The sequence below is a fragment of the Lacerta agilis genome, chromosome 6 (assembly GCF_009819535.1).
Source record: "Lacerta agilis isolate rLacAgi1 chromosome 6, rLacAgi1.pri, whole genome shotgun sequence".
Classification (NCBI taxonomy): Eukaryota; Metazoa; Chordata; class Lepidosauria; order Squamata; family Lacertidae; genus Lacerta; species Lacerta agilis.
This window is the reverse complement of record NC_046317.1, coordinates 91,852,949-91,865,488: the sequence shown is the minus strand read 5'-3', so window position 1 is coordinate 91,865,488 and position 12,540 is coordinate 91,852,949.

Sequence of the window (12,540 nt, the reverse complement as noted above, 5' to 3'; positions counted from 1 at the left end):
TTCTGTGCCAATCCTACGTTTGGGTGATCGCCACATTGGTCTCTAAGGTGCTACTTAAGGGACGCGGGTGGTGCTATGGGTTAAACCACAGAGCCTAGGGCTTTCCGATCGGAAGGTCAGTGGTTCGAATCCCCGCGACGGGGTGAGCTCCCGTTGCTCGGTCCCAGCTCCTGCCCACCTAGCAGTTCGAAAGCACGTCAGAGTGCAAGTAGATAAATAGGTACCGCTCCGGCGGGAAGGTAAACGGCGTTTTCCGTGCGCTGCTCTGGTTCGCCAGAAGCAGCTTTGTCATGCTGGCCACATGACCCGGAAGCTGGACTCCGGCTTCCTCGGCCAGTAACGCGAGATGAGCGCCGCAACCCCAGTGTTGGACATGACTGGACCTAATGGTCGGGGGTCCCTTTACCTTTAAGGTGCTACTGGAAGGAATTTTTATTTTTTATTTTGTTTTGTCTCTGATGGGAAATGGCATTAGGGCCCAGGGCCCAGCAGGGCAGCTGTGATTGGCTGCCGGTGATGTCATCCAGGAGCTACCTAGGTTCTGCCCTAGCCTCCCCCCTCCCTTCCACCCCTCCCCTCTTCCTCCCCCCACCCCTCCATTAAACTTCATTTCAAGGGAAAGCAGATTGGCTCAGCTCTGCTGCAAGCTTCAGTTCCCAAGGAGTTAACTTAAAGTGACAGGTGCAGGCAGAGAGAAGCAGATCCCTTCCATGTGGCTCCAAAGGGCTGCCTGAATGTCAAAAGGGATGTTATGGAGGAGCAGACATATCCTCAGCCAGCATTTATGCTCAGATGGCTGCAAGATTTACGCTCGAGAGATGCATGCCGGGCTGCATCTGCCAGCCAGGCTCTCATTGCAAAAGGACCCTTTTTGCAACGTCAGGCAATGGTCCGTCTCGCCAGGCTTGAGCAGGGATGGCGGGAAAGGGATCCCCTCCATCCACTGGTTCAGTTTGCAGAAGACCCTTCCTTGCACTGCTGCAGCGCACAGTCGAACTAAGGAACTCCCTGCAGCAGGAGGTGGTGGGGACCGCCAACCGCTTGCACCCCCACAAAAAAATTCCCAGATTCACATTTAAAAAACAGGTGTGGAAACGATGAAATTCTTCAAATATAAAATATAATTATTATCAGAAATCTGTAAGATATAATAGTTATAATCAGGGCGTTTTCTTTTTCAGCTGGAGCTCACAGGAGTTCAGTTCCAGCATCTCTCAGGTGGGCGCCTTTGTCGTTCTAAGAGAAATTCCTGGCGAGCTCCTGCACCCCTTTTTCTAGAAGAACAGCACTGGTTATAATAGATTTAAATAATAGATTTAGAAGTAGAGAAGGACCCCCAAGGATGTGCTCTATGGGGAGCTGGTTCCGACACCAGGCCTGTTGGCAAACCAACTCTGCGTTACAAAGATAAAGTAATGGAAATGTCGAGCTGGAAGGGACCCCAAGGGTCATCCAAACCAACCCCCCTGCAATGCTGGGATATTTCGCCCAGCATGAAGCTCGAACCCACAACCCTTAAATTAAGAGTTGCATGCTCTACTGACTGACCTATCCCAGGTTGGTGGTGCGAGCTCACTCAGGGACAGCTGTGAGCACAACCTGGGGACCCTAGGCACTGGGGCCAATTCCTGGGGGCCGTGGGTGCTTCGGCACGCACAATAACATATGGGCAAAGTTTTGTTGTTTTTTAACGTTTTTTTTTATTAAAGATTTCTTGGTTTACAAAAGTATGTGCAATGTCTCTTTTTTCAAGTTACGTTTTCTACAGGTCAGTTTCATTCGTTGAGACATTCGTGTTAAAACAGGAAGAAAAGGGGGGAAGAGGTGGAGGGGGCCATGGTGGGTGTGGGTGGGGTCGAATGGCGATGTTTCTGTTTTACTTAATGTATGTGTGGGGTTTTGCGTCAGCGTCTTTTGTGCAGCTTCTCTTTGCTATTTGCTTGTGTTCCTTTGGTGGTGAGAGAGGTTGGGCCTGGCCTATGGTATGGGTGCCCAAACTTTTTTCAAAGAGGGCCAGATTTGATGGAGTTAAACATGCGTGAGGGCCGACCAAAATTGTTGAGCTTTTTTTTAGGAATAGGCCCCCAAATAAATCTTATCATATCAAAACTGATCACCGAAGAATTGATGCTTTTGAGATATCAACAACCTCAGATATGCTGATGACACAACCTTGATGGCAGAAAGTGAGGAGGAATTAAAGAACCTTTTAATGAGGGTGAAAGAGGAGAGCGCAAAATATGGTCTGAAGCTCAACATCAAAAAAACTAAGATCATGGCCACTGGTCCCACCACCTCCTGGCAAATAGAAGGGGAAGAAATGGAGGCAGTGAGAGATTTTACTTTCTTGGGCTCCATGATCACTGCAGATGGCGACAGCAGTCACGAAATTAAAAGACGCCTGCTTCTTGGGAGAATAGCAATGACAAACCTAGACAGCATCTTAAAAAGCAAAGACATCACCTTGCCGACAAAGGTCTGTATAGTTAAAGCTATGGTTTTCCCAGTAGTAATGTATGGAAGTGAGAGCTGGACCATAAAGAAGACTGATCGCCGAAGAATTGATGCTTTTGAATTCTGGTGCTGGAGGAGACTCTTGAGAGTCCCATGGACTGCAAAAAGATCAAACTTATCCATCCTTAAAGAAATCAGCCCTGAGGGCTCACTGGAAGGAGAGATCCTGAAGTTGAGACTCCAGTACTTTGGCCACCTCATGAGAAGAGAAGACTCCCTGGAAAAGACCCTGATGTTGGGAAAGATGGAGGTCACAAGGAGAAGGGGACGGCAGAGGATGAGATGGTTGGACAGTGTTCTCGAGGCAACCGGCATGAGTTTGGCCAAACTGCGGGAGGCAGTGAAGGATAGGTGTGCCTGGCGTGCTCTGGTCCATGGGGTCACGAAGAGTCGGACACGACTGAACGACTGAACAACAACAACATGTGCTTCTGAGCACCAGTTGCTGGGAACCCCAGGAGGGGACAGGGCTCTTGTGTTCGGGCTAGGGTGTGGTTGCTTGGTGATTTGGCTATGATGGACTTAGTTTTCATGTGTGAGTGGGGTAAGTGGGTGTTTTTGAATCAGGTTAGCCATAGGCAGTGAAGGATAGGCGTGCCTGGCGTGCTCTGGTCCGTGGGGTCACGAAGAGTCGGACACGACTTAACGACTGAACAACAACAACAAGCCATATTGATTCACCAATGGGCAAAGCTGAAGTCCCTCCGGCGTGAGATGGCACCTATCACCCTCGGGATCCCTTCCAACTCTACAATTCCACAATTCCACGAAATGCAAACATTTAAACTTGGCTCTGACCAGGATCGTAAAAATGTACCGAGATTTCTGGCAAAGATGCACAGAGCCTAGCATTCTACACACCCACACCACAGAAATCTTGCTTGCAGGGCTTGGGCGCTACAGGCTTCCATCCCTGGTTGTGCCTTGGTGAGTGTAATCCAGAGGTAGACTGCTCTTGAACCTGGAAGCTCCAGGGCCAATCTATCTGCCCTTAAACTTGTGTCGTAGATACAAGGAGCATGAATAACTCTGGCTTCTTCTTTCAGCAGAGCAGGAGGAAAGAACAGGGCGGGTGGCAGTTTCCTCCATCATCTTAATTCTTTGTTCCCCCCTCTATCTAACTCAGCTGGGCTATTTGCTCTAGTGAAAGCTGCCTTGGCACACCATGGCAGGAACACTAATTAGCATGGTAATGAAAGGAATATAGAATATATCTGCATAGCAATAAGTACCATTTTTGCTGAAGAGGCTCCAGGCTCCTCTCCCCCCCCCCTTTCCCCTTTCTTTTTTTGCATGCTTATAAAGAAAAATGCCCCCTTCACATGTAATTCTGACAGCTAAGCTTCTTTCCAGCTTATGGTGTGGGATCAGTCCCTATATGTTGTGGAGGAAGACTAACCTTGCTGTAGGGCAGGGTGAATATCTTCCTGTCCACCCATTGGTAGCAGTAAGAGGCAGTGTGGTATAGTGGTTAGACTAGGACCTGGGAGGGAGACCAAGGTTCAGATCTCACCACCAGGGGTGACCTTGGGCCAGTTACTGCCTCTCAGTCAGAACTACCTCACCGGGTTGTTGTGGGGATTGAATGAGGAGGGGGCCGGTAGAGCAGGAGACTCTTGATCTCTGGGTCGTGGGTTCGAGCCCCACATTGCATTGCTTTTGTTGTTCAGTCGTTCAGTCGTGTCCGACTCTTCGTGACCCCATGGACCAGAGCACGCCAGGCACTTCTGTCTTCCACTGCCTCCTGCAGTTTGGCCAAACTCATGTTAGTAGCTTCGAGAACACTGTCCAACCATCTCATCCTCTGTCGTCCCCTTCTCCTTGTGCCCTCCATCTTTCCCAACATCACGGTCTTTTCCAGGGAGTCTTCTCTTCTCATGAGGTGACCAAAGTACTGGAGCCTCAACTTCAGGATCTGTCCTTCCAGTGAGCACTCAGGGCCGATTTCTTTAAGGATGGATAAGTTTGATCTTTTTGCAGTCCGTGGGACTCTCAAGAGTCTCCTCCAGCACCATAATTCAAAAGCATCAATTCTTCGGCGATCAGCCTTCTTGATGGTCCAGCTCTCACTTCCGTACATCACTACTGGGAAAACCATAGCTTTAACTATACAGACCTTTGTCGGCAAGGTGATGTCTCTGCTTTTTAAGATGCTGTCTAGGTTTGTCATTGCATTGCAGGGGGGTTGGATTTGATAACCCCCGGGGTCCCTTCCAACTCTACAATTCTATGAAAAGTCTGTGCAACTCCTCCAACAAAGCCTTGCTCAGGGGCAGGGCATCGCGGGGGCAGGGCATCGCGGCGTGTGCCTGCGTCATGACATCATGACGCACGTGCACCGCGCAACACCGCCCCCAGGGATGCCAGGCGGCGGCTCCTGCCTGCGCAGGGGGAAAAAAGGGAAGCATACCGGGTGTTTGAACGTGGCCGTTTTGCTTCCCCCCTTTTCCCTTTCGGCCGCTTCTTTCGGCGCTGGGGTGGGTAGGGGGGTGGCCAAAGTGCCACCCCCAATCCCCTAGAACTGGGGCAGCCCGCCCCCTGCCCCCTTGCTCTGCCCCTGGCCTTGATGCGTGGTTGCCAACTGACCAAAGCCTGGCCCGCGCTTGTGCCTTTAATAGAAGATGACCGATGCGCAGAAATAAGCAGATGGGGGGAAGCTGTGCATGTCCTGCTTCCGTCTACACATTGAGGAACTGCTTTTTAAGAAAATAAAAATAAAAAAGGCAGAGCTGTAGGAACTGGCCTGTTTATTTGCTTATTTACTTCCTTCCTTCCATTATTTATAGGCTTCTCTATAACAAGCAGTTCTCCAGGCAGCTCGCAGAATATAAATAACAAGCTAAAAATACAACGAATGCAATAAAACAAAACACAGCGTTAAAGGCACCAAATCAGATAATTTTGAAAAAGATCTAAGAGTAAATAGAGCAGAGAATCAAAAAAAGCCCAACAGAGCTGAAGCAAAACGAAAGGTTACAATGTGCTCATTGGGGGAAATGAGAAAACTCTCCAGGGGCCAGAAAGACATGAAAGTAGCAGCAGTCTGGTGACAAGGGTGCCAACACTGGCAAGACCCTGCCACCGACTGCCATCTAGGGCAGTGTTTTTCAACCTTTTTTGGGCAAGGGCACACTTGTTTTATGAAAAAAATCACGAGGCACACCACCATTAGAAAATGTTAAAAAATTTAACTCTGTGCCTATATTGACTATATATAAAGTAATTCTCTTGAATAGGAATCAAATAAACACAATTTTTCCCACGGCACACCAGGCAACATCTCGCGGCACACTAGTGTGCCACGGAACAGTGGTTGAAAAACACTGATCTAGGGCGCCTTATTGGACAGGGCACTCTGACAAGGGCGTCAGATGAAGATTGCAGGCTCTGGGTAGCCCCCTCCTGCCTGAATTTGCCTTATCCTCTCTTAGAGCCATCCAAGTTGGGAGCCATCTCTGCCTCCTGTGGGAGGGAGTTCCATAGTTTAACGCTTCTCTTTTCTCTGTCCTGAATCTTCCAATTCAGCTGCATCGGGTCAGTGTCAAAACAATCAGCCAGAGCTTCGGGCTGCAGGTCTGTTAGACTTGAACATTGACATGAATTGGGTGAGAGAGGGGACACAGGCATACATCCACGATACTACTGGGCAGGTGTGGGTCCATCTCTCCCCATAGGACAGCAAGTTTAGGCCTCACACGCCTCGTTCCCTTACTACCCCCCTGCAAGGCATGTCTGTTTCCTTATCCCCAAATGGCAGATCAACGGGACATGGGGAGGCTTGTGCTGCAATATAGACACTGGCCATGATTTCATGTAACAATATTTTAAATTGTATTAGCAAAAGGGGTTAGACCCAGAAGCAGTGCAAAAAAAGACATTTTTTCTACTCTGTACAGAAGGCACAACACATAAGGATTGGGCAGACTTCACATAACATGATCTGTCTTGCTTTTTTCTAGCGGGGTTGTGAGATCCACCAGCTGCACACAGAAATTAAAGACAAGAGTTCCTCTGAGCATAATCGGCCAGGAATTTGTTTTTTGTCCCAGAAATGAACCCACTGTCCTTTCAGACATAAACCACAGGCTAGTTATTTAGAGGTAAAGGTAAACCTGACCATTAGGTCCAGTCGTGTCCGACTCTGGGGTTGCGGCGCTCATCTCGCTTTACTGGCCGAGGGAGCCGGTGTACAGCTTCCGGGTCATGTGGCCAGCATGACTAAGCCGCTTCTGGCGAACCAGAGCAGCGCACGGAAACACCGTTAACCTTCCCGCTGGAGCGGTACCTATTTATCTACTTGCAGTTTGATGTGCTTTCGAACTGCTAGGTGGGCAGGAGCTGGGACTGAGCAACGGGAGCTCACCCCGTCGTGGGGATTCGAACCGCCGACCTTCTGATCAGCAAGCCCTAGGCTCTGTGGTTTAACCCACAGCACCACTTGCGCCCCAGTTATTTACCTATTAGTAATTGTTTCCTTTTTAGAAGAGGTGCTGAAATGTTGCATATCAATATTTTAAATAAATAAACACCCACCCACCCTGGTTCCGCCCCACTCACTTCTCTTCATTTCAGTAGCTTATTGGGGGGGGGGGCTGGGGATAGAGAGGGACCACACATTTTGTCGTTGTCATCACTATTGTTAAACAACCAATGGTCAGAAAGCCTCGTGGATCTAGGGGAAGCCACCAAGGAATTTGCCAGTAGATCTGGATCTATGCCCTGCCCAGCCCTGTGTGCGAAAGTATCACAGATGCTGCCATTCATAGAATCGTAGGGACTCCGAGGGTCATCTAGTCCAACCCCCTGCAATGCAGGAATCTCAACATGTGGTCTCCCGCCCAACCTGAATCCATTCCGGACCCTGCTTAGCTTTGCAAATGTGCCAGCGGTTTTACTGCTGCGCCGTTGTGCACCCGCTCTCAACCAGAGCTACTACCCAGAGAGACAAATACAGATCTGTGTTATATTTCAGGTTACCTTATTAGATGACAATAAATAATATAATCATCAGAGGTCTGGCTGATAGCAGCCTTGAGAGGTTCCTGCAACCCCTCCCTCTCCCTCTCCCCCTTCCCATATATTCTTTATCTTCTCTCCCCCCAACCCCCCTTTCCAATACTGCCAATTGCGGCCTAGGCCCCTGGTTCTCCTTTGCAACTCTTGTTGCCACGGAAACTGCCTCCACAGGACGAGACACTCGGATAACCCATCACTCAGCCCGGCAGCCAATCAGAGGCGCCCCCGAGCCGGCATCCTTGCAGTCGCCCGGGCGACCAATAAGCACCTCACCTGCTCCGGGAAAGTCCTCCGCCTCCGGAGCAGCCAATGGCAGACTCACCTGCCCCAGGAAGCTCCCAGTCGCTCAGGCAACATCACCCAGGCGCCTTCCCCGCACCCACATTTGGGTGTCCCTGCAGCCAGCAGCACGCTTAGCCGGAGACAAATCACTGAAAAGGAGGCAACTCTTTTAAGTTGGGCATGATTAATGTTAACACATCTGTCAGTCCCGGCACTGCTGCTACTGCTGCTATCTCCACGCTCCCGTAATCCCTGCTTCTGTTTGTCTCCTTCAAGATGCCTGTGGGGTGCAGGGAGGAGAAGCTCAAGCCCAGATAACAACAAGCATCATAAATAAAGAACAAAATATGGCAAGCTGTTTTCTTTCCCCTTGTCTCCATGCCTCCGCCAAGACGGGTTCTGCAAAAAAAAAAAACAACCCGTTGCTACCGTAATTTGGAGTTTGAGGCTACAAAGGAAGAGGACGCATTGAGTAGCAGGTTTTTGGAAACCCAACCAGTGGAGCTGGGCTGGTAAAGTGAGAGAGCCAAGCGGACAAAAGGGACGGGCAAAGTTTTAGCAGCTTCCGGCGGTGGTTTCCGACGGAAACCAGAAATCTGCCCCGGTTCAAAACGCAGTGTTTGGTAAAAAGTTTGGGATGTGGTTCTGACGGCGAATTTAACGCATCAGCACAAGGGAGGCGGAAAGAAAGCAGCGCGGTACCCTTTGCGAGTGGAAGGGAATTGGCAACAAGACACCTGAGCAATTTCTGCACCTTTGTTTTTACGCTAGTGGGACTTCAGTTGTACAGAGCTGTAAAAGCTGCAGGGTGTGCTGTGTTGCCTTTTGCTGTGCTGGGCCTCACAGCACCCTGTGCGGTGGGGAGCTCTTATCCCCATTCTGCAGATGGGAAAACTGAGGCTGAGAGAGGAAATGACCCAGAAAGGCACACAATGACCATGCTAGGGCTTGGCTCCCTAACTGCAAGGTCAATTGCCTCCTTATTTGTTTATCTTGACCTGACTACATTGGCTGCCAATTAATTTCCAGGCCCAATTCAAAGTGCTGATTTCGAAGAAGAAGAAGAAGAAGAAGAAGAAGAAGAAGAGGAGGAGTTTGGATTTGATATCCCGCTTTTCACTACCCGAAGGAGTATCAAAGCGGCTCACATTCTCCTTTCCCTTCCTCCCCCACAACAAACACTCTGTGAGGTGAGTGGGGCTGAGAGACTTCAGAGAAGTGTGACTAGCCCAAGGTCACCCAGCAGCTGCATGTGGCAGAGCGGAGATGCGAACCCGGTTCACCAGATTACAAGTCCATCGCTCTTAACCACACTGGCTCTCAAAGCCTGACCCACAAAGCCTTACACAGCTCAGGACCCCAATAACTTAAGGACCCCCTCTCCCCATATGAACCAACCCAGACCCTGCGCTTGTCATACGCCCCCCTCCCCAAGAGGTTCGGGGGGTGCCAACAAGAGAATGGGCCTTTTCTGTGGTGGCTCCCCACTTGTTGAATGCTCTCCCCAGAAAGGCTCGCCTGGTGCCATCATTACATATCTTTAGACATTAGGCAAAAACATCCCTCGTTACCCAGGCCTTTGACCATTAAACAATCTATGGCCTGTTAAATGTGTGTGCGTGGGGGGGGGCTGTTGTTGTTATTATTATTTTATTATGGTCTGTATTGTGGTTTTTTATGCTCACTAACTCATATCCTTAATGTGGTACACTGGCCTGGGAACTTTAGATAAAAGGTGGCATGTAAAGAGATTAATAAATAAAAAAAATAACTAATTTATATTGCTTATGTTTAATCAGGAGGCATGAATAATCATGAATGGAGCATAGGATTTGTGGGTGTACAGTCCCAAATGTATCACAGGCTGCATTCCTGGCGAAACCTCATTTCATGGATGGTGGTCAGTGGTTCTAGATTCTCAAGTCAACAACCAAAAACAGAAACAGAACATCACAGACTAGTTTACAACTACTAATAATAGGTTCTAGATTCAGGTAGGTAGCTGTGTTGGTCTGATGCAGTTGAAATATAAATAAATAAGATTGTCCAGTAGCACCTTAGAGACCAACCAAGTATGTTCTGGGTATATAAGCTTTTGTGTGCATGCACACTTCTTCAGATACGAAGAAGTGTGTAAGGTATCTGAAGAAGTGTGCATGCGCAAGAAAGCCCATACCCAGAACATACTTAGTTGGTCTCTAAGGTGCTACTGGACAATCTTATTTATTTATTTCGGCGGTGAACGGATTGTGGTTGAATCCCAACAAGACAGAAGTGCTGTTTCTGGGAGACAGGGTGGATGTGGGGGAACTCCCTGGTCCTGAATGGGGTAACTGCGCCCCTGAAGGACAAGGTGCACAGCCTGGGAGTCATTTTAGCATTGCAAAGACTGCCTGGGTCATTGGGGGGGGGGTTGGAGTGGATGACCCATGGGGTCTCTTCCAACTCTGCTCAGTCCTTTGCAACGCCCGAGCTCCTCTGCCGGGCCAGCCAAAGGAGTTTGATCAACACTAAGGTGCCAACCCGGTGCCCCCCCCCAATCCGTCCCAGGGAAAGGTTGGCAATGGCTGCCAAACTCTGTTCAAGGTTAGCAGGATATGGCTTGCAGAGAGAGGGCCAGCAGCGATTTGCAAATCAATTGCAGCGAACAAAAGAGCAGGGGAACAAAGGCCCAAATCTCCAGAGCAGCTTTGAAAATGTGGAAACAGCAAGGAGCAACTTCCATTCCTTTTCTGACTTTTCTGTAAGCAAGTGCCCGGATATTTGCAATTCCACACCTTTAGGCATGCAAATGCAAGGAGCTGCTAAAACAGCTTGCTTTTGTAGGTTGCCCAACAGTCTGAAAGCATGGGTGGGTGCCATGGACAAATTGGTGGCTAGCTGGCCACATATTGGCCCCCGGGGGCTTGCACCTAGCAGGGGTGAATTAGTGGCAGCAAGTGGGTGGAGATTTCAGGAAGAAATCTCCACCCAACATCTCTGCAAAGGGAGCAGTAAGAAGTCAACTTTTTTTTGCTGTCTGCAAAAGTTGCAGCCAGTGACTCTTTTGCTGTCCTCGGCTGGAAGTTTGATGGGGGGGGGGGCGAGAGAGCTAGGCTTCGGTCTGACCAGGACCAGGCGAGGAAAGCCAGTTTGGGCTGCGGCAAGGAGGGGCACGGAGCTATGCGAGGACCGGAAGACTCTGAATGCAAGATCTGGGGGCACTCAGGATGCAAGAAGAGAAGCAAGGATGGAGGTATGTCTGGGGAGCCACCTAGGGTAACCTGGTGCGCCCCCCACCCACCCCCGGACAGACTACAGACACGCTGGCTAAGGCTGCTGGGAGTTGTAGCACCAGATTGGCGAAGGTGGACCTGGGGCACAGCTGAGCAAAAACCTTTGCCGCAAGATGCTCCTTCTGCACTATGCATTTAAAGCAGTTTCCTATCATTTTAGCCAAAGGATCCTGGGAACTGTAGTTTCTTAAAGGTGTAGAGAGTTCTGAGGAGACGCCCCTATTCTCCCTTACAGAGCTCAGCTGCAATTCAGGGCGGTTTTTAACTAGCAGTCCTTCCTTGTAGGGAACTCTGGGAACTGTAGCTCTGCTAAGGGAAAAGGGGTCTCCATGCACTCTCAGCGCCCTGAACAAACTACAGCTCCCAGGATTCTCTTGGGGCAATCCATGTTGGTTTAAAGTGGTTTGATACGGCTTTAGATTTGTAGTTTAGAGGGGGGCGTGAACTGAAGGGGAAGCTCTGAGTCAACTGCGCCCCAATCAAATCTACCAGGTCTGTGTGTATGTCAGTAAATATGTATTTTCACTATTTTTTTGGGGGGGGGAGAGAGGCATCTGATTGGCTGCTGCTATGAGACAGGGGCCCTTCCAGATGCAAAAAATAATAATAATGGCAATCTTATCTTTCACTTCCTGAACATCACTTGTTTCTGCCAGTGACCCAAACATCCCAGTTCTGCCTCTCCAATATTGAGCATGGTGCTGATAATGCCAAGGTTGCAGGTTTGATCCCTGGCTGCATATTCCTGCATTGCAGAGGGTTGGACTGGATGATCCTCAAGGTCCCTTCCAACTCTACGATTCTAAGGTTGCAGTTGAGAATATTGCATTGATGGATCAGAAATGTCGGGGTTGCTGACCCGGTCACTGTGGGCACAATGGTACCATGGACACCTTACTCAAATCCCAATGTGCCCATGGGCCTAAAATGGTTGGCACCCCCGGGATCAGGGGGTCCCTCTAGCCCAGCGTTTTATTTCCAGCAACACCCAACCCACTGCCTTGCTCCTGAGCTTCGCAGGGCCTTTAAAGTGGTGGCCGCCCAAATTCTATAGCAGGCGCCAGCAAACTTTTTCAGCAGGGGGCCGCTCCACTGTCCCTCAGACCTTGTGGGTGGCTGGACTATATTTTGGGGAAGAAAATGAACGAATTCCTATGCCCCACAAATAACCCAGAGATGCATTTTAAATAAAAGGACACATTCTACTCATGTGAAAACATGCTGATTCTTGGACCGTCTAGGCCCGGGGCCGGATTTAGAAAGTGATTGGGCCGGATCCGGCCCCCAGGCCTTAGTTTGCCTACCCATGTTCTATAGCATTTCCCAGGTGGCGCTGTGGGTTAAACCACAGAGCCTAGGGCTTGCTGATCAGATGAGATGAGCTCCCTTTGCTCAGTCCCAGCTCCTGATCACCTAGCAGTTCGAAAGCCTGTCAAAGTGCAAGTAGATAAAT